Source organism: Sapajus apella, unplaced genomic scaffold (assembly GCF_009761245.1).
Source record: "Sapajus apella isolate SASKATOON/1434 unplaced genomic scaffold, GSC_monkey_1.0 scaffold18, whole genome shotgun sequence".
NCBI classification, from domain to species: Eukaryota; Metazoa; Chordata; class Mammalia; order Primates; family Cebidae; genus Sapajus; species Sapajus apella.
In genome coordinates, this window is record NW_022436958.1 from 8,515,129 (window position 1) to 8,539,793 (window position 24,665).

The 24,665-nt window shown below is 37.4% G+C and overlaps 1 protein-coding gene and 1 pseudogene across 9 annotated transcripts in view; both read right to left on the reverse strand.

Moving 5' to 3' along the window:
• LOC116556889 overlaps positions 1-4,902 on the reverse strand; it is a 31,176-nt pseudogene extending 26,274 nt beyond the window's left edge. The window contains exon 1 of the transcript XR_004271228.1: positions 1-4,902. This exon is cut by the window's left edge and continues 26,274 nt beyond it. The product of XR_004271228.1 is annotated as a putative uncharacterized protein encoded by LINC00269 (transcript).
• Positions 1-24,665, reverse strand: part of ZEB2 (zinc finger E-box binding homeobox 2) — a 135,183-nt gene that overhangs the window by 97,374 nt on the left and 13,144 nt on the right. The gene's annotated exons all lie outside the window — the stretch shown is intronic.

Consider the following 24,665-nt stretch of genomic DNA (forward strand, 5'->3'; position numbering starts at 1 on the left):
TCTTCTCTATTGACATCCAAAGATTTCTCTTACTAATTTTTATTCTTTCCTTCTAACCATATTAATTTTCCTTTCTTATAATCCAAGCGTGTTGAGCTTGTTGTCATGGGGTGTTGTGATGAAAATTTACTTTCCTTTCAATGTCTGAATCCCTTAAAACGTCCCTTTCAATGTTTCACATTTACCATCATCCTTTCTCAAGTCTTTGCTCAGATTTCTGGCCTGGAGGTTCTTCTTCCACACTCCCTAATTGTTACTTCCTCTCCAGTGTTTCCCATTTCTCTCCTACCTCTGTCCTAAAAGGTTTCACTTCTTAAATTACTGTGGAGTCTTCTTGCTGTTTATTTCTCTTTATATTTCTGATATTTCTTTCTTTTTTTCAATGGTTCTACCTTCTACCTTTTTACTTTTACAATAGACTCTTCCCCCACCACCTCATTTTTCCAGAAACCTCTACTTGCCTATTTTATGACTCTTTTTTTGCCCCTCCTCCACTTGTCTATATCATTATTTCCTTGTAAAGCTTGATCTTAAACTCCCCTGCAATATGCTTCCATGGATTGTGTTTTTATATATAAAGATGTCTTTATATATCTGTTAGCTTCCCTTAATAAAAATCCAGCATTCACTTAAGAAGAGCTACCGAAAAGAATTCTTCATTGACTTAGAAAAAAGTGAAACAATTCTCAATTCATGAAACAATTCCCACTTAACCTCTCAATTCTTGTTCATGACACACAGAGAGAAAAAGTCAGTGTTTATGTAAGACACAGACACAGACATGCACACACACACACACACACACACACACACACACACACTCTAAGACACTGGAAGCATAGTGATGGCATGGAAAACATTAAATATGAAGCCAAAAGCTGTATATTTGAATCCTGGCTCTTTTTCATATTAAGCAAGTAATAGTAGGCCAATTTTCCAATAGTCATCCAACCTTTCTGGGTCTCAGACTCCTCATTTGTATTAAACATCTTCTCTGTCTAGGTCCTACAATTGCTGCGAAGATTGAATGACATATTTTCCTCAATGTTCCTTGCACAATATTAAACACTCTATAACCATGAGTTGCAAATGTTATTTTTTGTGTTTAAGTGAATACATTTGGAAATATGGTTTATAAAAGTATAATTTTTAAAATCAATGTAATTCCTTTACTTTTGAAGATCAAACAGTTCCCAGGCCAATATAATTTGTTCGCAATTACATGAACAGAAAAAGTTCATGAACTCAATATTCATAAAGATGTTAGTTTAGAGTGGGAGATGAGAAAAAAATATTAACTGAAGGGCCCTTATTATTTGCTTTGGGTTTTAAAGAATCTACTTTTGGATAATTTGCAAAATACACAGTTTGCTGTGTAGATAACAGTGAGTCAGTGACCAAACCATCTTTCTTGTAACTACCTCAAAGGCCATCTTTACTGAGCTATTCCTGCCTCCCATTGTCAAATTTCAAAGTCAGTGTTTGTTCTAAACAGGGCTGATTCATTTGGCCTAAGACGGTTCCAAATTTTACCTGATGCTGACTGTATAGACAAATACCTTAGCATTCTGCCATAGACATAGAAACCCCTATGGATTATGTATATTTCTTACAGTGAAGCAAATCATATTTGGAATTCCAAAACTAGAGCTTCAGAGGAGTCTTGGGAGAGAATTGGGGCCCCACATTCAAATGGCTACACAGGTCAAGCAGGTGAGGGAGGTTGATTGATTTTTCTTATGAAACTCAAAGTTGTTCCCACATGATCTTTCCATATAGCTATGTGGGCCTGAGACACCAGATCCTCTGAGATTCCCAGGGGAGTTGGAAATCTGTAATTTTTTATTTATTTATTTATTTATTTTTTTGGTGAAACAGCCCAATTTTTAAATATTGGCAACCAATTCAAATGTATTTAAAATACTGTGTGGGCCAAATCAAACACATCTATCAGCCACCAGTTTGCAACCTCTGTCCAATCTCTGCTTTTTATCATTAGGGATGTGGGTCCCAGAAAGGTTAAGGATGTGTCCAAGGCCATGTTCAGACTGGAAGGCAGGCTGGGCGGGCCAGGAATCCAAATTTCCTGAATCAAGTATTGGATTCTTCTTGTTGTACTCAGTCATGATCCCAGATCTTCACAGATCAGTCAGCCCACTCTGATGGAAACTAGTGAAAGACACATGGCCTAATCAGGAATGGCTTCTTCTGTATTTTTCCCACCCAGAACTTTTCCTATTTGCCACGGCCACTGCTTGTCAAGCTAAAGGTGGTGAAGGCAGACACAGGCAATGGAGCCAGGAGCATATGCCTTTCAATTCCTTCCTGGCAAGTTTCCTGTCTTCTCCTCCACTGACTCTTCCCTCTCATCACTCTCTCTATGGTGCCAAAATAGGCTTAGTGGAATAGGACTTAAGTTGGAACCCATTTAATGCCAGGGGAATGTCAGTACAATGTGGAACATTTCCTGAACTCTCTGCCCAGCCTGTACAGAAATTATGAAAATGAAACACCTCACCTAAAAAGCAACTGTCAAAAAATATAGGAGCAGTAAAATCAAAGAACATGGAGTTCAGAACTTACAGCTCCATAGCCTAATAACTCACCACCTGGGCATACTGGACGTTCTGGTCCTTGCCCCCTTCACTCTTGGCATACATGGCAATTATAACCTGGCCCTTCAGAGTAAAGAGTCACTTAGCACAAAAATAAGACAGTGGATCTTGGGGCCACAATATCAAAACCAATAAAAAAGAATTAACATTTAAAACCGCATCTTGTCCCTGACTTGGAGTCAAAAGGCTGGGGTTCAAATCCTGGTTCTGCCAGCTCTGTTTCAGTTTCTACCCAATGGGAAAAGCCTGGGGATGAGTATAGTTGAAATCCTGGTTCCTTCCAAGTTCTAAAATTATATGAATGCTCTCTAGGGAAAATGATTTAGAAAATTAAATATAAATGCCAGATTATGCAATGATTTTAAAATAGAAGACGACGTATAGGTAAGTGCTAATCAGTATTAACATTTAATTCCAAAAATCAAAATTTTTAGAAATTTGGGTTGGGGTATTTTTTTAGAAGCAAAAAATCTGCAGGAATTCTTTTTAAAAAATAGATTTGGGCTATATGAAATATGTGTCCTCACTTACCTATGCTAGTGTTTGGATGAGCAGAAACATTTAAATACTTGGAAAGCTAAAGAGTTGGGGAATTATTTCTTTATGCCATAAACTGTTTCAACAAGCCATAACATCAACCATCCAATGCTGCCTTCTCTCTTCCTTTTCTTCTTAGCTTAAGAAAGTAAAAAGGAATCGGTGATTTAAACCCTCTCCTTAGATATAAGAGATATTTTTGAGTTAGTGCTATTTGCCAAAACCTCTGCATTTTTAAGGCTTCAGTTTATTTTATACCCGTAGTGACATGTATTTTTACCTATGATATGAATGATACTCTAGATGAATCCAGAAATCTGATTGTGAAGTGAGGTGCCTTACCTGAGTTTACAAAACTATTATATTTGGCTGAAAAGCACTGCTGCCAACAAAAACAAACACATCTTTTCTTGAAAAGATTCCTTCATATCTCTCCTCTGATTAAATTTTTCACCTTGATCACAAAAATCTGTATTTCTGCATTTTTTTTTTTTTGGTCTACTTGAAAAAACAGGTAATTCAGTGAACATGGAGAAAGAAAATGTCAAATAAGATACTAGAAGGTTTTTTTTTTTTAAAGAAAGAATATAATGCACTTTACTCAATTGCATTTTCATAAAATTAAAGAATGGTCATTCAAGTGGAATTTGGCAATTAGTTTTATCCTCTCCTTATTTCCATGTTTTTTTTTTTTTTTTTAAACTAAAACTACCTTGATCATGGTTTTGATTACAAATCCTGAAAACAATTATGGAAATGATCTTTAATATAATAATATATTTTACTGAGTGTCTCAGCTTTTTCATTCCAACAACTGAAACAGAGACAATTCCTTGCATGTTGAAATGTGTAATTATCATGTATCCAAAAGGGAGGGTGTAATTTTCACATCTGATTATAAGGGAAGGGTGTAAGTGAAGCTGCCTGGGTAAACTTACACTTGTTTACAAAGAGCAGTACCTTTGATATGAAAAACTCCAAACATGCAAAACACTGGGAAAAATCAAGATTAATATACACAAAACTAAACAAAAACCTAAGTATTTTTCTTGGCCCAATTACAAAAATAAAGTCAATTCTTCTCAACTTGTTTGGTCTACATATTTCTGATGATTTGGGGGCTCAAACATTATTTTATTTTGCAGGCTTATTGGTGACAGTATTATTAAATGTTAGAAAGCTCAAACACTATATTTAATTTGATAGAAAACTTCAAATTTTTATTATGCTTATAAACTTACATGGTCAGTTTAAACTAGAAAATGATTTTCATCGCAACAGAACACACTTCTCCTAAATTCAACATCACTGCTTGCAAGATGTACATTTTTGATGTTTTTATCTCTCTGCTATTTTTTTTTTAACTTCTGATTTACCTTTGATTAGATCAACTTCTGCTCATGTGAACTTAAGTTTTGGATATGCAGGAAGATATGCTATCAAGGAAAGCCAGTGTTGTGATGGTAGCTATCACTTAGCAAGAAGATGAAAGATAGGTAAAAGGGCGCACAACAGGTAGGAAAAAGAAACTGCCCTAACAGCCAGCACATATCAGGAACAATTTTGAATGATATATACTTATGATTGCTAAGTGATTTTGGTTGATTTTTGAAAAGCTTAAAAAGATTGACACTTAAGGCTGGGTGTGGTGGCTCACTCATGTAATCCCAGCACTTAAGGTGGCCGAGGTGGGTAGATCATGAAGTCAAGAGTTCGAGAACAGCCTGGCCAACATGGTAAAACCCTCTCTACTGAAAATACAAACATTAGCCGGATGTGCTGGCGGGCACCTGCAATCCCAGTCACTCGAGAGGCTGAGACAAGAGAATCACTTGAATCCAGGAGGCAGAGGTTACAGCGAGCTGAGATCACACCATTGCACTCCAGCTTGGGCGACAGAGAAAGACTCCATCTCAAAAAAAAAAAAAAAAAAAAAAAAAGATTGACACTGAATATTAAGTGTGCTTGCCATAAAACAGGCAAAAAAGGGGGAAAAAGAAGAGAAAAGGGGAAAGGTTAAGAAATAGATTTAGGAATAGAAGATACAAACTTATTCATACTGAAAGGAATCCACTAAAAAGTTTTCAGTTATTTATTTAACTTTACAATGACATAGAAAGCAATGAATTTGTTAGAAAGCTATCAGGTTTTCAAATGCAGTACTAATGGCAAAGCTGATTTTGGTATACTTTAAAAATCTGATTGGCTTTGGTTTTTGTTTGTTTTGTAATTTGCCAAAACAAACTTCACAAGTAAGATCTCTGAAAAAGAATTCAAGTTACCAAATGATTAAGATTTAAGGATAATTACAGTAAAAAGATATTTTGTGAAAAAGCACAAGGGTGTGCAATCTTTATTACCTAAAGCATTTCAGCAATACTCAAAGTTGAACTTTTATAAAACCTTAGCTTTTTTTCTTTCTATAGGATTTCATTGTGAACCTTACATGCTGCTTTCCATTAAATAAAAAAGCAAAACACCTGACATGCACCTCCTTCCCCTTCTACTTCAATGGGGGTGTCTGCTCTGCTGTCTCAATGAATGGGTGGGAGATGACATGGATGTGTCTAATAAAGCCAGAGAAGCTTTGGAGGAGAGTGGTAGTTTCCAGGTGGTTCAGAGGCCCACCCAGCTCCACATATCTGTGTCCGCAGCATACCAATCAATGCTTAGTGTACAGCACATTTTTCACTGTGTTGTTAGAGTACATTTGCTTATATTTTGCACGATTTTAATTTAACCATATTGATCAAGCTGAACACTCAATAAGACCCTAGGCACCTCAGGCTTATTAAAATTAGTCAACATGGAGCAAGTAAGTGAGCTTAGGAAGTAATGGAAACTGTTTGGAGATTTAAATACAGTGGAACCCACTTAAATAAATACCTGTTAATGAAATAAATCTATTAAATGAATTTATTTTCTCTGAACCAAATCAAAACACATAGAGTAATACTCAAGGGGACCTTTAAATGAATACTGCTTAAATGAATAAGCATCTTAAATGGACATGCTTCTCTTGAAAGGCAAATAGTATTTTCATGTTCTCTAAGGTTAATTAAAGGAAGAAAATCCATGTTGACTTTTTTTAAAAGACATATTGTCATTCTTTGGAATTAAGCAGAAAAAGTTGCTTAAATAAGACTTTAAATGCTATAAATACTATTTTTCTTAAGGATAATTGTTGGTGTGTGTGTGTGTGTGTGTGTGTCTGTGTGTGTGATGGGCATTGGCTCACGGGAGACACTCTTGAAACAACTGAGCTCATCCATTTGTCAGGCATCTTACCCATGGTAAGTGAAATTAGAAAAACATTAAAGTTTCTAAACTGCCTGCCACAACCCTATGTGACAGAGAAATGCACTGGTTACTTTTAACATATAGTTTATTTGCCTCTTTAGAAAGTGTTGTTCTTTCTCCAGCATGGTTGATTAAAAGCATAAACTCCCTTAATCTAACGATGATTTGTAATAAGAGGCTCTCCTTTGCGCATACATACATACCGGGTGCTCAAAATAATGTTTTAAAATGGCATGAATGTTCTTTTTTATTGCGATAAAACATACAATACAAAATCTACTCTATTATTGTTAACTATGTATGTATTGTTGTTCGGCAGATCTCTAGAATTTACATGAGTGCTATTTAACATAAAGTTTATGTTGGATCACATCTTTAACTGATCAGTCCCTCTTTTCTCAGAGGGGGTGACCTATGGTGGTATGTTATTTTAATGAAAGAAAAAATGCAGCACACGTTGAAGTCTTAAACTAATAATATCTTTTTAAATACAGTGGGGTATACAATCCACAGAGATTTTTTTTCAGACCCCCTTTATTTAGTATTGCCTTTAGAGGGCCTTGTTTATTCATTTTTTTTTCCTCTGGCCTAATAAAGGATATTAACTCTTTTCCCTAAGCAAAAACATTCCTATCATGAATCAGGCAACTAGTGGGAGACTGCTGGCCAGGTTTCACCCCACTAAAATTCTAATCTATACTTTGTCTTTTAGAATTAAGGAGAAAATGCATATCAGCAGAATCTCCTCTCTACTTTATTTCATTTATAAATTACGAGAATGATGCTATTATATATTATTAATTTCTGCTGTTCTCCAACTCTGCTGCAGCAGTGAGCTGCGGATGTTGGAACGGTGTAATTATGTTCTAGTAGGGTAGCCATCCGTTTCCTTTCAAAAATTTACAGGATTCTTAATCACGCTGCTCATTTGGGTGCGCAGCAGCGAGGATGGCGAAACACAAACAGGGCACGTTCGTTTACATAGGAACACCTGCTTAGCATGATAGCAGATGTCAGTCAGTAAGCAGAACACAAAAGGAAAAAAAAATATCAACAACAGCAAACTCGAACCATTTTGATTTGGTGCAAGGAAATCTTTTCAGGACTGATGGCAACAGTGGACATTCCTTCTGAAACACAAACAGAGGCTCTGAAATTCCCAAGTCTTGTTTGTGGTTAACACGTTGTCAGAGAGAAAGGCCATTTTTGCCTCTTGTTGCTTTCTGGTATTCACTCTGACTCTCTTTATTATTTGGGGGAATTATTAAAATTACCCTGCCTCAGTCTCCTGATCAGTAAGCAGACAATGGGTTGGGATATTCTAACTAAAAACCCAGTTCCCTGAAAGTGATGATAATTAGAGGCAATGCAATGGTAAGAGCATGATTCTCCCCAGACCTAGTTCAAATCCCACCACTGTCACTTAGTGGTTGCCTGACATCAGTCAAGTTATTTAACTTTGCTAAGCCACAGTTTCCTGATTTGTCACATCTGCTGAGAAAATTAAATGAGATAATGTATACAAATGCCTGCCACATAATAATGATACAACAAATGGTAGCTATAATATTATTATTAATATCACCACTGTCATTTTCATTATTATTTGGATCCTTACAGAACCTTTCCTATTCAACATACTATTTATTAAAAGTCTGGAATGACTACCAACAGAAATCATGATAAAAGGTGGTATTTTTGATGTGTAGAGTTCTATCACGTTATTACAATGATACTTACTACTAACACTATTATTTTATAGTTAGAGATTCTGACATCATTTCTACTATGTTTTCTGGGATTTATATCCGAGCCACAAAGAAAGTTTTCTGGGCTGTACCCAGCCTAAAAAGAGCCCCAATGAAAGTGAAGTGCTTTCTACGACTCTGACACAATAAAACGAAGCTATGGAAAGGAAAAAATGACAAGTTCATCATCTTCCCATGTCCACCCCGCCCTTACACCTTTCACACTCATTTTTTAAGGACTTTTCGGACTACACTGGTATTTCCCGTTCTCATTCTTTTCCCAAAATGGTTAAAATTCAAAATGGAAAACAGTTATCACACATGGGCAATGACTAATTTTCCTAAGGAATTTTAGTATTCGGAACGTGTCTGCTTGTGCAGGCCTGTGCGATAAAGGCTCCCTGAGTATGCATTGACTTGATACCCAATAATGGCTGCTAAGGAGCCGTTATGTAGTGCCGTGTCAATGATCCGTGCACTGAGGACTCCCCGAGTACGCATTGACACGATAGACCGGAACGGCTCAGAAGAAGCTGTTATGGTCTATCATGCCAATGATGTGCAGATATTGGCAGGGCCTCTGGCCCTTCTGTGGAAATTATGGAGTCTCTGAAGGAGCTGGGGTGGGCGCCATGTGGGCGCCATCGTTGAGCCTAACAGCAGCTCCATTTTCCCTTTGCCTTGGGTTTACTTCAGAAGAGTCAGCTCCGAAAAGTTTTCCAATAACTTCAGTAGTCCCAGTGTTACACCACCAAAACATGAGCAAAAGTGAAAGATATTCTTGCCACTTTGCTTCTCGTTTCTTCTCAGAGAGAGAGAGAAAAACAACAACAACAACAAAAACTAATGCTGTTAATGGAAAAAGGGGCACAAAAGTGAAGGTAACATTTTGTCACGTTTTTGTAAGTTTCAGATTATAAATATATCTTCTCTGCTTTAGCAATTTTATCGTGTGCATATAGATGGTGCTGGGCAGGCTTTTTGTTGTGGTGATGGTGATTTTCAGAGATTGAAACATTAAATGCATGCAAAGAAAACTACCTTCTTTATATGTCCTCAGCAGTTAAATAGGTACTCAGAACTCAGTATATAGGAAATGGTTCAAAAAACCTTGGGAAGAGAAGTGCAAGTTCAAGAATAAAGTTTGGATTCACACATGCTTTACCAACTTAAGGCAGTAATTAATTCACTTATGGTATTTACATGCCCCTCTTCAGATACTTATGGAGAACATGGGAATTTTAAATTCACAATTCAGTGCAAGATTTAAAATGATCTTCATTAGAATTTGAAGCTATACTCTAAACTGCTTTATATACTACCAACAGGGAGCCTCATTATGTAGTACTATATTTGGACTACCTTCTTTACATTTTGTAGCTGTAGATTTTGAATGTATTTCTGGTATGCTTAAGCAGAATCAAACAAAGTGTTTTAATCAACTCTATTAACTAACCAATCCACACAGTTGCGTGGCAAACGTATAGTCAAGAGACCTTGTGCTTCTTCTTTTCTGATGTCTTCAAAGGATCAGGGGAGAAGAGAGATTTGAAATACCCAAGCACAGAATGGTGGCAAAGGATCGCAGAAATACCAAAGTGCTTCACTAAAAAAGATGATGGGAACAAAGAAACAGTCAGATTAAGCAGAAAATAGCTAAAATGATTGTGATTCTAAGTACAGAAGGTACTTCTGCATGCTCATTTCCTTGAGTAGAAAATAGTCCAATTTTCATAATGAAATTTGGAACAGGGGTAAGATATCTACCCATGGTATGTATTAAATGTTGATTGACTTGTTGACGGGCAGAAGGAGCTCACTAAAAGCCAACCCAAAGTGAATGTTCAAGTGACAAAGAAGAGTGGAGGGAGGGAAAGAACACTAAACACCTACTAAGTGCTTTTGGCACTTCATCTATTACCAGTATTTCTTCACAACTGCCCTGCAACATGAGAATTATTATGAGAAGCAGAGATGCAGTCAGGTTGAACAACTTGCTACAGGTCTTATGCTGGTATGAAAGTAGAAACCAAATTTAAGCCCAGATGTCCAAAGCCTACACTCTTTTGAGCACCCACACTGCCTCTCTGCCTCCCTGACTCCCAAGTCTCAAAGGTGTCACTGGGAAAGGCAGAAAGCCAGTTGATTTAAATACAAACTTAAAAAAACCCACCCAAGTATTCAAAATAACATAGCTGTCACAAAGTGAATTTCAGGAAATTGTTAATATGGTGGTAGGGAATCTAACATAAAGTTACCAAAAGCTTTTTTTTCTAGATATGATAATGTATACTAAATCTTTAATATCCCTGCTGCATTCAGTATAGCTTTCCTTTAACAAAAAAATTTGTATGTCATGGCCTGAGCTGAGATGGGCAAGACTGCCCTCAAGGCATTTACACATTTGTGGGGAGACAAATAGGAATCAGATTAGGTGCTGTGACAAAAGTCATCTCAGAATATATTCCTTCAGGATTTTTGTTTTTGGGGGTGATGCTGTTTCTATAAGAAAAAGTACCATGTATATTGCCTGGAAATGTAGAGGTAGAATAGCATGCCAATCACTATGATTATTTCTTTTCTTTCCTTTTTTTGACATGGAGTCTCGCTCTGTTGCCCAGGCTGGAGTGCAATGGCATGATTTTAGCTTACTGCAACCTCTGTCTCCCAGGTTCAAGCGATCCCCCTGTTTCAGCACCCCCCCAACCACCCCAGAAGCTGGGATTACAGGCATGCGCCATGATGCCCAGCTACTTTTTATATTTTTTTAGTAGAGACAGGGTTTCGCCATGGTGGCCAGGCTGATCTCAAACTCCTAACCTCAGGTGATCCACCCTGCTGGGCCTCCCAAAGTGCTGGGATTACAGGTGTGATCCACTGCGCCCCGGCCGACTATTTCCTTTTTCTTCCTTTCTTAAGTACTCCCCATCAAAGAGTCAAAAAAAAAAAAAAAAAAAAAAAAAAAAAAAAAAGAATATCTCAGGCTATGGTAATTGTTTCCTCTTTTTTAGGAATTTTTCAGCAGAAACTGAAGTACCTCCATTGTAGGGTTTCTGGCATTCTGATTAGTCACACCTTGAAACAGTGATAACCAGAATTTAGTGAGCATTTTCTAGGCTCCAGATACTTTCTTTAGAATTGTGTGTAATACTCCCAAAGATTCTGTAAAACAAATACTGCTCCCAATGTTTAAGCATTAAGAACTGAAGCTCAGAGTGGTTAAGAAACGCACCCAGGGGCACAATCAAGAGGAAATGGCAGAATTAAAATGTGGACGCAAATTTGTTTGGGTCTGAATCCTGTGTTCTCTTCATTGTATTGAGTATCTTGCCTCCTTGGGGAGAGAGGATAACTGGGCTCTGTTTGTTACAAGTGAATAGATCTAGAGATGTTCTTAGAGCAGGAGTCTGGGAGGTGGAGATGTGAACCTGAAACACTGAAGCAGCTCACCTTGCAGGCTCTAGCAGATAGCACGTGGCAGGTGTGTGGACCAACTCAGAGCTTCTTTCATCATTAGTTGTGTAACCTCTTTGAGATATTAAAATAGTATCTTAAATTCCCATCCCATTCACATCCTTATGGCTATTGTCCAAATCCTATTATTTAGGAACTTAATAATTTATAATAGCTTGGTCTTTTAAAATTGTCAAAAACTCTAATAAAATAGGAATATTTCACACATGCACAGACCCAATTCTGTGGACACCCAAAGGCTAGATCTTAAATTGTGTCCTATCATCACTGAAGAGGTAAAAATCTAAACTGTTGAAAAGCACAGTGCAAATATGAATTCCAATCAATCCTTGACTGTGCAACCTATAAGAAAAATCACTATTCTACTTATTATCTGTATCTATTAATAGTCTTCAATTGTAATGATAAGGCAGACGTTTCAAATTGTTAGGCTGATACCTGATAAAATGTTAAATTATTGTTCTCTTTGGACAATGTAAATTCATTTCTGAAAAGGTACAAATCTCTAAGTTCATTTCCTTAAATTCTAGGGCCTTTAAGAAAGGTAGACAATGTAGGAATAAGCAGCTGTAATTTTTTTTTAAAGGCTACTGTTCCTTTAATGCCCAGCTGGTTCTGAGATGTAATAAAATTGACATATTGATTCCTTTGAATTTACAAATGCCTGTTTCATAAACTCCATCTCCAAAGCCTAGGCATCTTTAGAGCACTGTCATTTTTTTTCTCCAAATGGATCAATTATGTGCCCACGTAATCCTGTTACCTGTGAAATCCATGCATACTTCTCCCATTTGCTGCAGTTCCCAGGCGGACAAACTTGCATTATGTACGCATAAACAAACAGCGCATTTTCCTGATATTAGAGATTGTTTTCAAAGTGAAAGGCAATCTCTTGGGTCCTTTACTCAGAAAAAAAAAAAGAAAGAAAAAGAAAAAAAAAGGAAAAACTGCCTATTCAAGAAGTAACTCAATATATACATACACATACACTATCACCTGTCTACATATGTATTTATATTGACCACTCTGAACATTTCATTTAAATCACACAGTGTTGCTATGTTCAGTCCTTGAGCTGCTCCAAGCAAGGAAATTCTTCATTTTAGTTAAATTATGCTATGCAAGTTTATCACATTTTTTATTGCTATCTTTTCTCCTTTGTTGATAATTAGTTATTTAAGGGCAAATCATACCCAAGACACCTTGAAACAATTGAGAAATGAAAATCCAAAGTGAATTAGGTTATAAAGTTTGCAGCTGTCTTATGGAAAGAAAAGTCTTCAGTATTTTTCACTGCAGCACTTGACACTCTCTGGCTCTGACTCTTTCTTAAACACACACAGAGTCCTTTATTGAAACAATTATAGAAAACAAAAAGATTCTGCTTCTACTACATTAGGAGGGAAATGCCTCAGAGGAGGCCTTTCCCATGTCTTAAATCAGTAACAGCAAATTGTCTTCTCATATACGCATGTTTACGTGTTCACATGTAGACACACCTACCACTACAAAATGCAGAAAGAAAGCTTATGTACAAATATATATGCTTAGACTGTGGCTGTAGAATCCCCTGAAAATAACCCACAAGCAAACATGCTTTTGTCTATGTGTGAACTCTCTGTGTGAGCAAAGTATTGTGCATGTTCTGCACAGAGATATGAATTCTTGCTTCATTCTTTCAGCCTGTGCTGTATCTGATTTTCCTCACTTCACTGGGCACCCAGCAGTCCAGTTACACTGCACTTGTACTCTACAATTTGTCTCTAAGAGATTCCCCAAATCACAGAATGTCTTGTCTGCTGTCCAACGTGCTCCCCATATGCAGAAAAGATGGTCTGAAAAATTGGGTTGTGCTTGGAGCCCTGTGGCCTGGCCCACCGCTGCCATTGTGTAGGAGTGGTTTTAAAGATAAATGGCTGCATGTTAACCAGATTTGACATGCTGTACAAAGGCAGGCACCTTTGGTCCCATGACACAGCCAAACAGAAAACACAACAAGCAAGCCTGGCAAAGATGTCCGATATGAATAAAAGCACAACAATTTGTCACATAGTTGCTACAAAATGTTAGCAGCTTTAGGGCTTGCCATGGGATGGCAGAGATAAGGCAGTAGAGAATTTAGAAGTTTGAGGATTGGTGAGTCTTAGGTAATGGAAGAGTTAATTCAGAAAAGGGGGAAAATAGTCATCGGAAAGGGATTATTTTCATCTGCTTCCTCATAAGGCCGAAGAAGGCCTTAATGTCATGAATTTAATCAGCAAGGCCAGTGTTCCAGGGTTTACTAAATTCCACTGTTTTGAAGGGCTGTCTGTTAACCATCTCTTTGCAAGCTTCCAAAGAGGTAACATATTCTAGGATTAGTTTCTTGAGGATCAACAACCATTTTTTATTTTCTTTTTCCAAACTGACATAGTGATGAAAGAAAGAATAAATGTTGAGGATAAACATTCTTACACCCTACTTAGTCTCACTATTCACCCAGAGAAACAGAATCAAATGCTGGGGTTTCTTTTCCAAATGTCCTTCAAGTCAATGATCATTATTGCCAGTGTTGCCTGTAACTCTAGAAATTCCATAATTGCTGTAACACTTCATCGTAGACTTTCTTCCTGACTCCAGGCTCATGCCCTTTTTAAACCTCAATTTCCTCATCAGTAAAAATAGTATTAAAATAATAGTACCCATTTCACAGTATTATTGTCAGGGCGACATCAGATGACAGGCAAAATTCTTAGCGCAGGTCCCAGCATATTGTTTAAAGTACTCAGCAAACGTTAGATAATATCATCTTTCATACAGTTGCCAGAGACATGTCACTGAAATGCAAATATGATTATGTCACTCTTCTTTAAAACATGGTTTGCAAGCTCACCATCACCTATTTACTGGATACAAGCCAAAAATGTGGGATAGGAGATTCTTCTGCTCCCTGACCACCTTTGCAGACTCAAATCAAGCTCATCCTCTTTGCTCATGCCCTGTGTTTTACACATCTCAGTCGGCTGACAATGCCTGCACTGTTCACACTTCCTCCTGGGTTGTACCTGCCATCCTCTCAGCCCAGCGTGCCGTGCCCTCACTTGCTGGAGAAATCCATGTCCTATGACAACAGTTGCCTCAAAAGCCACCTCTGCCATGAAGTCTCCCCTCACTACCTGCTCCCAGATCTAGTTGTGCCATTCTCTGTACTCTCTCTGTACTGGGTACAAAGTTCTTCATGCCCTTATCACATTTTCATCATTTCTTAAATGCACCCCCATTTCCCACTACACAGCAAGCTTCTCAGGGGCCCAGTCTCTAGCATCCATTTTTTGATCACAGCCTCAGCTGCAGAGCCTGTACATAGTAGGTATATAATTAATGCAAAGTGAACAAACACTACAATTTTCTGCTGACATACCAGAGAAAGACCTAGAAAGGACCTGATGACATACTTTTCAATTACTGTTGCAATGAGAAGAATTTTCTTTTTCTTACAATGCAAAGCTCTGATCACCCTCAGGAATAAAGGTGAAGGAGCCCTGAGTAGAAAAAGAAAATGTGCATTTTTCTTTCATGAATCTGACATCAGCTTCAAAGAGGTGATGCTTGTAATAATAGCAGAATGAATTGAGTTAAGCTCACATGGCAAACTTTGAAACAAAAAAGGACTTTAAAAAAAATGCCAATCTAATGCTGGGATAGGCATGTAGTCCAGGCCTTTTCTGACAATCCTGATGACCCTGTAAGAGTACAGAGATGACACTTGGCGGGGGGAGCTTGTATAAAAAGACACTGTCATTCTGAACATATATATAACATTGGTGGAATCTCCCAAGTAACTCCACATTGCCCTGCTAAGCTCATAGGGCACTACGAACCAAACGTAAAGAGGTAAGAGTTCTACTGAAAATATTTCAAGAGGTAGGAAGATCCTGGTGCTCTATTGACGTCTGTGATTCTCTAACCCTCGTGACCCCTTGCAAACTCAGAACTAGTGCAGCCTGGAGCATGTCACAATACCTTCCCCATCCCATCACTCTGCTGAAATTTGAGCCAAGTCTCATGTGTTTGCAGTTCTTATGTTTACAGGTCCTGAAGGTAACCCAGGAAGCCATTCTTTGATGAAGTCTGCACCCACCACCGCTGAAGGTGAAGTTACTGCTGGAATATGAAATCGTCGTCATCACAGTTAGTGGGAGGCAAGAGCTGGTGAAAAGAGAGGGATCATGGAGTTAACTGGTGATCTTTCTGTTTCCTCCATTTATAGGTCTCATTTTATTTCTACTTGTAATATTAAACGGGAAACAGATTTAAATATGAGAGAAATGATGGCATGCCACTTGGAACAACCAGCTGAGCTGTCACCTCTAAATTACGCTTTTTATTTGTATCCTAAAAACGATCAGGAAGGGTCATGAGGGAAGGCACAATACCAGGCCTGAAATCAGAGGATAGCAAGATACTTTCAGAGATCCCTTGAGCTCGGGAATCTTGAGGCTGCCGTGAGCTAGGATGGTGCCACTGCACTCTAGTCTGAACCACAGAGTGGGACCCTGTCTCTAAAAATGGATGAATGAATGCATAGAGACACTCCCAGAGATACAGTATTCCTTATTTTTCACCTCTCTCCCCAAAATGTCAGTAATAACCAAAAACATGACTTCAGAGTGAAATGAAATTATTGATTTCTGCCTGAAACAGAAAAAAACATGTAGAATATTTTACATGAGAGAGTTTGATTATCAGATTGATCTGCCACAATTAAATAAACATATTCTTAGGATGAGCTTTATATGGAGAGATCATTTTGCAGAATGCCAAACACAGAAGACAATGCTTAAAAAGCTCCACAAAGTCTCTTCACTCCAGTAGTATCAAGCCAGATACTCAAACCCCATCTTCTCAATTCATTATTACAATATTTTAAATTCATATTGTTCAGAGGGCCAGAATAAGCACCAGAAAGTTATATTTCTTCAATTAAGAGGAGATTTTAAAAGCCTAGTAGTTTAATAGTAAAAATATAGAAATAATTTTTAACTAGTATCTAATCTATAAATATACTCATGTGCTAATAGAATGCTTGAAATATGCTAAGTTGATACTATAATGTTTTAAATTATAGAAATTGTAGAAAATTGCAGATGTAACTTTTGTTGAAAGGAAAGATGACACTGAAAAACAGTGAATTTCTGGAAACATTTTTTCTAGTGATAACTTTATCAACTGGTTTTAGATGTTTCTAGAGGGAATAACAAAGTTACAGTTTAAGATTCTAAGGAAAATATCAGCCTTATTATAAATTTTCTGTTTCTTCCTTAAACTTTAAAAAATTATTCTCAAGTATTTATTGGATAGGTTAATAGTCATTTTGTTTGTATTGCCTATACCATGAAAAGATTTCCCTCCAGGTCTGTATCTTATTGATGGGAGCATTTCACAGTGAAACAAATCCCAGTTAGTCAGATGTTCAGGTGTACAATTCTGACCCATGTAACAATTTTAGGCTTGCAATTTGTGTTGTTTTATTTCTTAATCTAGGTCTAAAATATGTGCAGCATTGCTTTTAGAAAGTAAAAAACTGATGGATTGTGCCATCTATGGCAGCATTTGTTCAGCATTTGGTACGAATGGGAGAAAAAAGATACAGAATGCATGGATTGATTTTCAAATTACCTCAATATTTTGAAAACATTTTCACCTGCATGCTGAGAATGCTAAGAATGGCAAGGAAGGCAATTGTGCATTTGCGCAGCCTCCACTGCATTCATTTATAAATTACCTCATCACTGACTGAAATTAACACTGATTCTTACAGGCAATTTCTCAATTTCCAATGCTAATTACATTTTTTTTACTTTTAAATTCTGTACCACCTGTTTTGGGCAAGACATCTTAGGCAGCGCGACCGCATTTAATCACAATTTTAATTAACCGCCCTGTAGATGTGAAAAAGAAGCAATTATAATGTAGATGAATGATGATTTTTCTGCATTAAATTGTTTTGTTTCCCTGGTATGTTGATTGTAACACAGCACACAAATACAGTAACTGTACAATTTTTTTCTATTGTAATTTAGTAATTGTTTTTGGAAAACCAGTTTGGGAATGAGTGACTTCATCTGTTTACAAATTGATTGATACTGTTCACTCACTGATTGCTGCGGCGTATATTTTGGTATTGCACAGCCTAGCATAAAATATAATTAGAGATGCACAGGCTTTGCAGCACCATTTTGGAATCTGAAAATCAACTGTAACTGAAGTATGTTTTCCTTGAGCATACTAGTATCAGTTGGGGCTGATGAAATGATAATCAAAACAATGGGCTTTCCAATTCCACCACAGTAGAAACCCTTGGTTTCAATCTGATAGTCTAATATGGTAAGTTTATGAATTACTCTGTACTAGGTCTGGGAGCTGGAGGATGGCAAGTCTGAAGCTTGCACAACTCACTCAGATCTGTATCACAAGGAGCATACAAGTGAGGTAAAGAAACAATGATGAAAAATAAAGAGTTGCTGCTTTGGAAATGGAAGGATTGTTCCAGACACCCAGGCACAATGCACTGGTGTGCTGTAGCGCTAGCCTATCTCATCTCTACACTATGATACAATAAGATCACATTCATGCTCCTGGCTTGCAGATACAGATCATTAAAGCTGTACCTCATTGCAGATAAATTCAAAGATCTTATTTATAGGAAGCAGAGCCTGTTCCACACTCAGCTAGAAATTGGATGGTGGGGGTAGGGGGTGAAAGAGCCATCAGTACCTGTTTATGAAACCTTATGCTAACTGATAGCTAGAAGATATACACTTACTATTCTCACATGAATTAGTGCCCTTCTGGAATGCCCTAGCCTAACGTCACACCCACTCCCAATCTCAGGAACTTTCTCCATTAATACACTGCTTTGGTATCGTAGGGCTTCTGTCTCCCTCCAATCATCCAATGAGTAGTTCTGAAATGTGCTCACTTGGATGAGTCCTGGGCTAGGCCATTTCTGCCAGCCTGGAAAAAAGGGGAAAAGGCCATGTAAGCAATTGTGGATGTTCAAAGGAAACTATTTACGAGACCTCTTCATCTCCTGCTTTGCTTCTTTTAACACTCTATTCCTTCGAAGATCCTAAACTAGAACAGTTCATTAAAAGGTGAGAAGTCATGTTGGTCCCAGCCATGGATTTGTTACAAAACATAACTAGAGCTATGGCTTCATTTAGAGCAATTTAAAGATAGAATGTTATGAGCTGACAGGACAAAGCCGTTAATATCGAGATAGGGGTTGGGGGAGGAGGACTATTTGGATGGACTGCTGTTTGTCTCTTTCATAAACAGTTGCTAACAAAGTATTAATAAGAAACCCCAAACTGATGCCAAAATTCACATCGTATATTAAGTGAGAATCTGCCCCATTAATATGTTAAAAGCTCTCTTCCCCAGGTTGGAGATTACATGTCTAAATCTTGTTCATATCTATGGGATTGGGCAAAATTTTCTCATGAAACTAAGAGGACAGGCCACAGAGTGTCTTGCAATCTACGCTGTTTGCAAGCGTCTTTCTCATGCATGATGTAAAAACTAGCAATAAAGGTTTATTCTCTCCTAGCCACCCCTACATGTATCATCCTTTCTGGCTGTGGGAATTATTTGGTATAAGTGAACATGGAGCAAAGCTACCACTGAAAAAAATGGTCAATTCATTAATTCATTTCACTCACTGCTAAGAAAGCACGGTTAATACAGGTAGAAACGCGGATGTGTTTTACCCTGGACATTCTATTTCAGATTCTTAGTGGAGTCTCACTGGTTATTAGCAGCAGCAATACTTTTAGGCTGCTGAGCATTTTTCTCTCCTTTGCCACCTTCCTCACCTAACTCGTAACAGCTCTCAAGAAAGATGCTGTTTCATGAATGGAGGTAAAAATAACCTTGAATATCTCAAATTATAGCCTCTTTACATAATGAAAAGGGAGTATTCCGGCAGCAGATTTTTTTTTTTTTTTCATAAAGTTGTTCCAGCAATAATGCTTGTTTGGAAGTTTCTAAAAGTGGTAACATCTGTGCTCCTGCTGGCAGATGCCAGCCCACCAACCTTTCTACGGGCAGTTTGTCTTTGAGAGAAAATAAAGTACCTGATCCCAGGCCTTAGTCAGTCTCAGCTCCCTGTATCTTCTCACTCTGACCCACTGCGCGTTCCTTCAAGCAGAGAGCTGCCTCCCATGGCTACCTCCTCAATATAAACTTGCTAACTAATCTCTTAGCAAACACTTGAAGCAAACCTGAAGAGTGGAAAAAGAGGCAGAGGGGGAACAAAAACCAAGCACAGATAAAGCTCAAGACACATTCAACAGGACGCTGGAATCTAAATTTAGTACCAAACTTAAGATTTTTTTTGATGGGCAAGCTGTTGCCTCTGGAAAAGGGATTTTCATAATAATTATTTCATTTTTAAGTCTCAATCTTAATTCTGCTGCTATCTCTTAAATAGGGCTCCCTTTAACATAAACTCCCTTGATTTTTTTTTTTTTTTTTTTTTTGCTGTTAGTGGTGATGTGCCTACCCTTACAGGTATTTGTAAATGCTTTCTTTTATTACTGAATATCTCTTTAATAATTTGTCATTTTAAAAAGTCTACTCTGACTGCACTATGTACACACAAGGTAACTCTTCCTTAGGAATTTATGTGACAATCCAGTGTTGGAAATAAATAATGACTTTCAACCAATGATCAAAGAAAAATAAATCTTTTATCCTAATAAGACTTTTAAAGACTGGAATCCCATTTTTAAATGGATAACAGCAAAGAGGCTACTGGCAATCTATTTATTTCCAAAACTGTGTTTTAATGCTGGCTACACAGAAACTGGATGAGCAAATGGACCCTAGGGTCTTCAAAGTTAAAGCTTTTAAAATAAAGTTGGTATGTAGTATTTGAAAACATATTGTTCAGAATTTAAGTTTTAATATCTAGGAATAAACAGAGCATTAAATCAAGCAAAACTGTGACAAGGCCAATATGCACATGGATGATGCCAGCAAGGCATCTTCAGCCCTTTGTTCACAGCTTAACAAAACTGTGCCGTCACACCACTTTAGTTCAACAGTGCCTGTCGAATGGGCATCAGCAGATCAGCCAATGCCTGTCATACACAGAGCTAGAAGATGGTTTGAAAGCAAGGGCTTATTCGACCCCCAAGTCTACTTGGAAAGTGAGGAGGATTTTAAATCATCTAGTAAAAACACCAGCCCCCTCCCACTCCAAAGTTAGAAGAGACGGGGAAGGATGACAATTTTTTTTCTTAAAGACATCAAGGAGAAAAAATGTTCTCAGGCAAAGGAAACACTTCTCATATTTGTTTTCTTTGTAAAAGCAATTATAAAAGTTTTGCAATCATGGAATTTTTCTTAAAGTGACCTTGTTGAGACTAAAAGTTGAGTATCATAGATATTTTAAGGTTTTGCCATGCTTCTTGACCTTTTAAACAACTTAATACATGTTCTTATGTTATCAGGATAGAGGGCATTATTTGACACAGAGAACTGGCGAACCCATGTTATGCAAAGGAGTATCTCTTCAAATATAATTTTTGCTACTTGTACTGGATTTTTGTTAGCCAAAATGCATTAGCTTTTTAATGGACAGTCCCCTGAGCTCTAGTCTGTGAACATTTAATCTGCTCAGAAGAGAACCCCGAGAAAACAAACCTGGTAAAGAGAGGGATTGTTCACTTTCCTACAAGTTAACAATTAGAAAAAAAACCCAAACCACCTTAATTTCCTCCTATAACACTGATCATGAGATTTGGCTTTCAAGCTTTAATAAGTGCTGGGGAGGTGCCTCGGAACTTTCCTTCCGTTTAATTAAGTGTGCCCACTCCTCTTTAGGCATCCAATCAGATTAAGTGAGAGCAAACCCACGGAGCAAGGCTGGTGAGCCCTAGTGGTAAGAATTAGTTGAAGGTGTGCTGAATCCCAACCTTTCAAGCTCCTTCAGGATACGTGCTGCTGAGATCAGTACAGAAGCTGAGATTTCCCCGCACACTAAAGTTGAAAAGCTCTCGCTCTCAACCTCCCCCCGCCCCTCTGTCTTTCACTCTGCTGCTGTCAGTTTGCTGCCTGTACTTTGGCTGTCTCTTTTCCAGTCTCTACCCTGTGAGTTTCTGGCCTGCCAATTTCAACTTGAAGCTTGACTGGGCTGATTTGATGCAAATACCTCCAGGGAAAACCCTGAAACTGATGAACAGTTATGTCAAGTCGATTTTGCACCATCGGGAAAAGGTAACCTCTGCGAGAAAAAAAAACAACAAGGTTAAAGAGACAAGGGCTTTTCACGTGTAATACCTCTGCTGCACATCTCGTTCACTGTTTACCATCCCTCAGAAATTGTAACTGTCAGAATTAGTCCTAATTGCAGATGCGAAAGCTGCCATTATAATAAAAACAGAGGCAGTGCAGGCATTAAATGTAGCAGCCTAATTTGTGAGACTACAGAAAAGGTAGAGTAAATGAATATTTCATTACTTTAATTACCAGTGACTACTCTTTTCTTGCTGTCTTATGATAAGTGTTGCTGTAACTAGCAACAGCAAACATCCACTAAAACATAAAGTGCAATAATCGTCCTGCTGTCAGGATCACCACTTTAAAATACGAGCAGGGAAAAAATATAATGGTTTATCTATTTCTTAGAGATTGCAGAAGTAGAAGATGGAAATTCATTTAATGTCAGGGGAAAAAAACGCACACACAAAGGCACCAGTAAACAGGTTTTAGTCAGAGAATAATGGCTCCGAGAGAGAAGGAGAAAAAAAAAACCCAGTTGACTATACATTTGAAATGTTAGCCCTAAAAAAATGCTAGAAAGTGAAAAGTAGGAGGTAATAGTGTTTGGATTTTTTAAGGCAAAATTTTGTTTGTGTTGCACAATGTAATTGCTTGAACATTAGAAAATAAAACTCAAGCGACTAGGGGAAAGACAAGGAAAGCAAGTGGTTTTCAAGTGATTAAGCAAAGGTGGAAAAAGTTCAAGTTGGCAAAAGTTTAGAAGCTCAGTCCAGTTCCATTTAAAAAGACTAGATAAAGCCTGCCAGAAAAAGGACTTTGCCTGCAGTTTCAGAGTACTGATTCATAAGATTTGGGGAGTATCAACAATTACTCACCACTGACACTTTAAAAAATCCTGGGCAACTCTATATAAATGTCAATTTCAGGTAAAGGGGCAAAGTGAGGTGGGAGGTGGCTGGATTGTGGGAGGTGGGAGGTGGGCTGGGAGTGGGGGTGTGGTTGAGGAGATTGCTGAGACTGGTTGAAGCCAGCCTGTCTCTGCATTTATCACTCTGTCCCAGAGGAGGTGTTTGTTCAACATAGCAGTTTGACAGCACAAAAACACTGTGGCCAGAAGCCCTATCAAAGAACCTACTGACACGTATCATTTGTGGTCTTGGTTTCACAGGGCAAGGCTACCTCACAATTATCTGCACAAGTATAAAACTCCACATATTTCTAAGTGTTCAGTATAGTTTTAAATCTCCCCCCACCCTTTTTTCTTCTAAATATTGTAAACACTACTTTAAAATGCTATCTTTATTCAGTACTCCAGAATGCTGTTTTTAAAACCATAACAATTTGCAATCAGTTTAGGATAATCTCTGTTAAGGTTGGTAATACTGAAGGGAAATGGGGGAAAACATTACAAAAGCACAAAGCTAGTAATTTATCCTAAATAATACACTTAAAGCTTAGATTAATAGGTGTAAGTTTCATAAGAGTCATGTGGCATAGGGAACACATTTTTCCCCTACAATAAATCCTACTAAACAAGAATCTACATTAATTCCTCGCCTCTACTATTTTTGTTTAAGTGTATTTCATTCACAAGCCAGACGATTGTAGTGAAAGTTAAAGAGGAAAATTCTCAGAGTTTGGATCCTAGGGTGCATTTGTGTTTGTGTGCATGTGGGAATGTGTGCACACGGGCTGTATTTAGTTTTCAAATTCCCATCAGCAGAGCAAAGGTGATGGGAAATCTTTAGAGGACAACCATTTTGCTCAAAGATGTTTCCCTCTTAATGGGTCTATTTATTATGAAAACACAGCTTACTGAGTTCCTTATATATAAACCTCACCTCTTAAAACTGAGAATTCTCATGATGTGAAACACTTCCATTGATGTGCATGATGTCTAAAATAGAAACTTAGGTACTTCCAAGAATAGGCAATTGCAATTTCTTTGATTACAGTTACTTGGATATACAAGACAATAAATATTTTCTTAAACTAAGAAACAGTGAAAGCTATATATTACATTTATAGATCACTTGGGCACTGAATTCCTTGAAATTTACTCATCCACTCGAGAGAAAAAAAAAACCTCAGATTTTATATAGCACAATATTTTAATCTGTTCATCTATTACAGATTATTTCTTATTTGGGGGGAGGGAGTAGCTATCCCCTTGTCAGGAGTACCTTTCCTAGAGTTAATTACTATAAAAATAATAAGAAACAGTATATAGAGAACAAAAATCACTATGTTGTCATATGGGCAATGTAACTATTAAAGAGGAATCCATTACAGTTGTTTTTCTTTTAAATGTAGAATACATTTTAGGAAATCAGGAATGACTACCTATTCCCAAAAGAATGTAGTCATCTCCTCTCTCACCTGAGACTATTTTAAAATGTTTCCATCTTGCTTTATCCTGAAGATTTAAAAATATACCTTCATATATTTATGATATATAAAGTTCGCCAACTGACCAGTTCTGTGTTTACTGTTTGATTAAAAGAATATCTTCTTTTACACAGGATTTAAAATTTTAACTTCAAAAGATTCAAGTGCAGAATTAGACTTCTTCTAGTTTATAGTAAAGTGTTGTGTGGGTTTAAGATGAAATCACACACAGCAACCAAGAAAAATTTAGAACGACTTAAAAATGGTTTAGGTACAATAGAATATGACATTTAATTCCATAGATTATAGGAAAAGTTATTTGGAGTCTTAATTT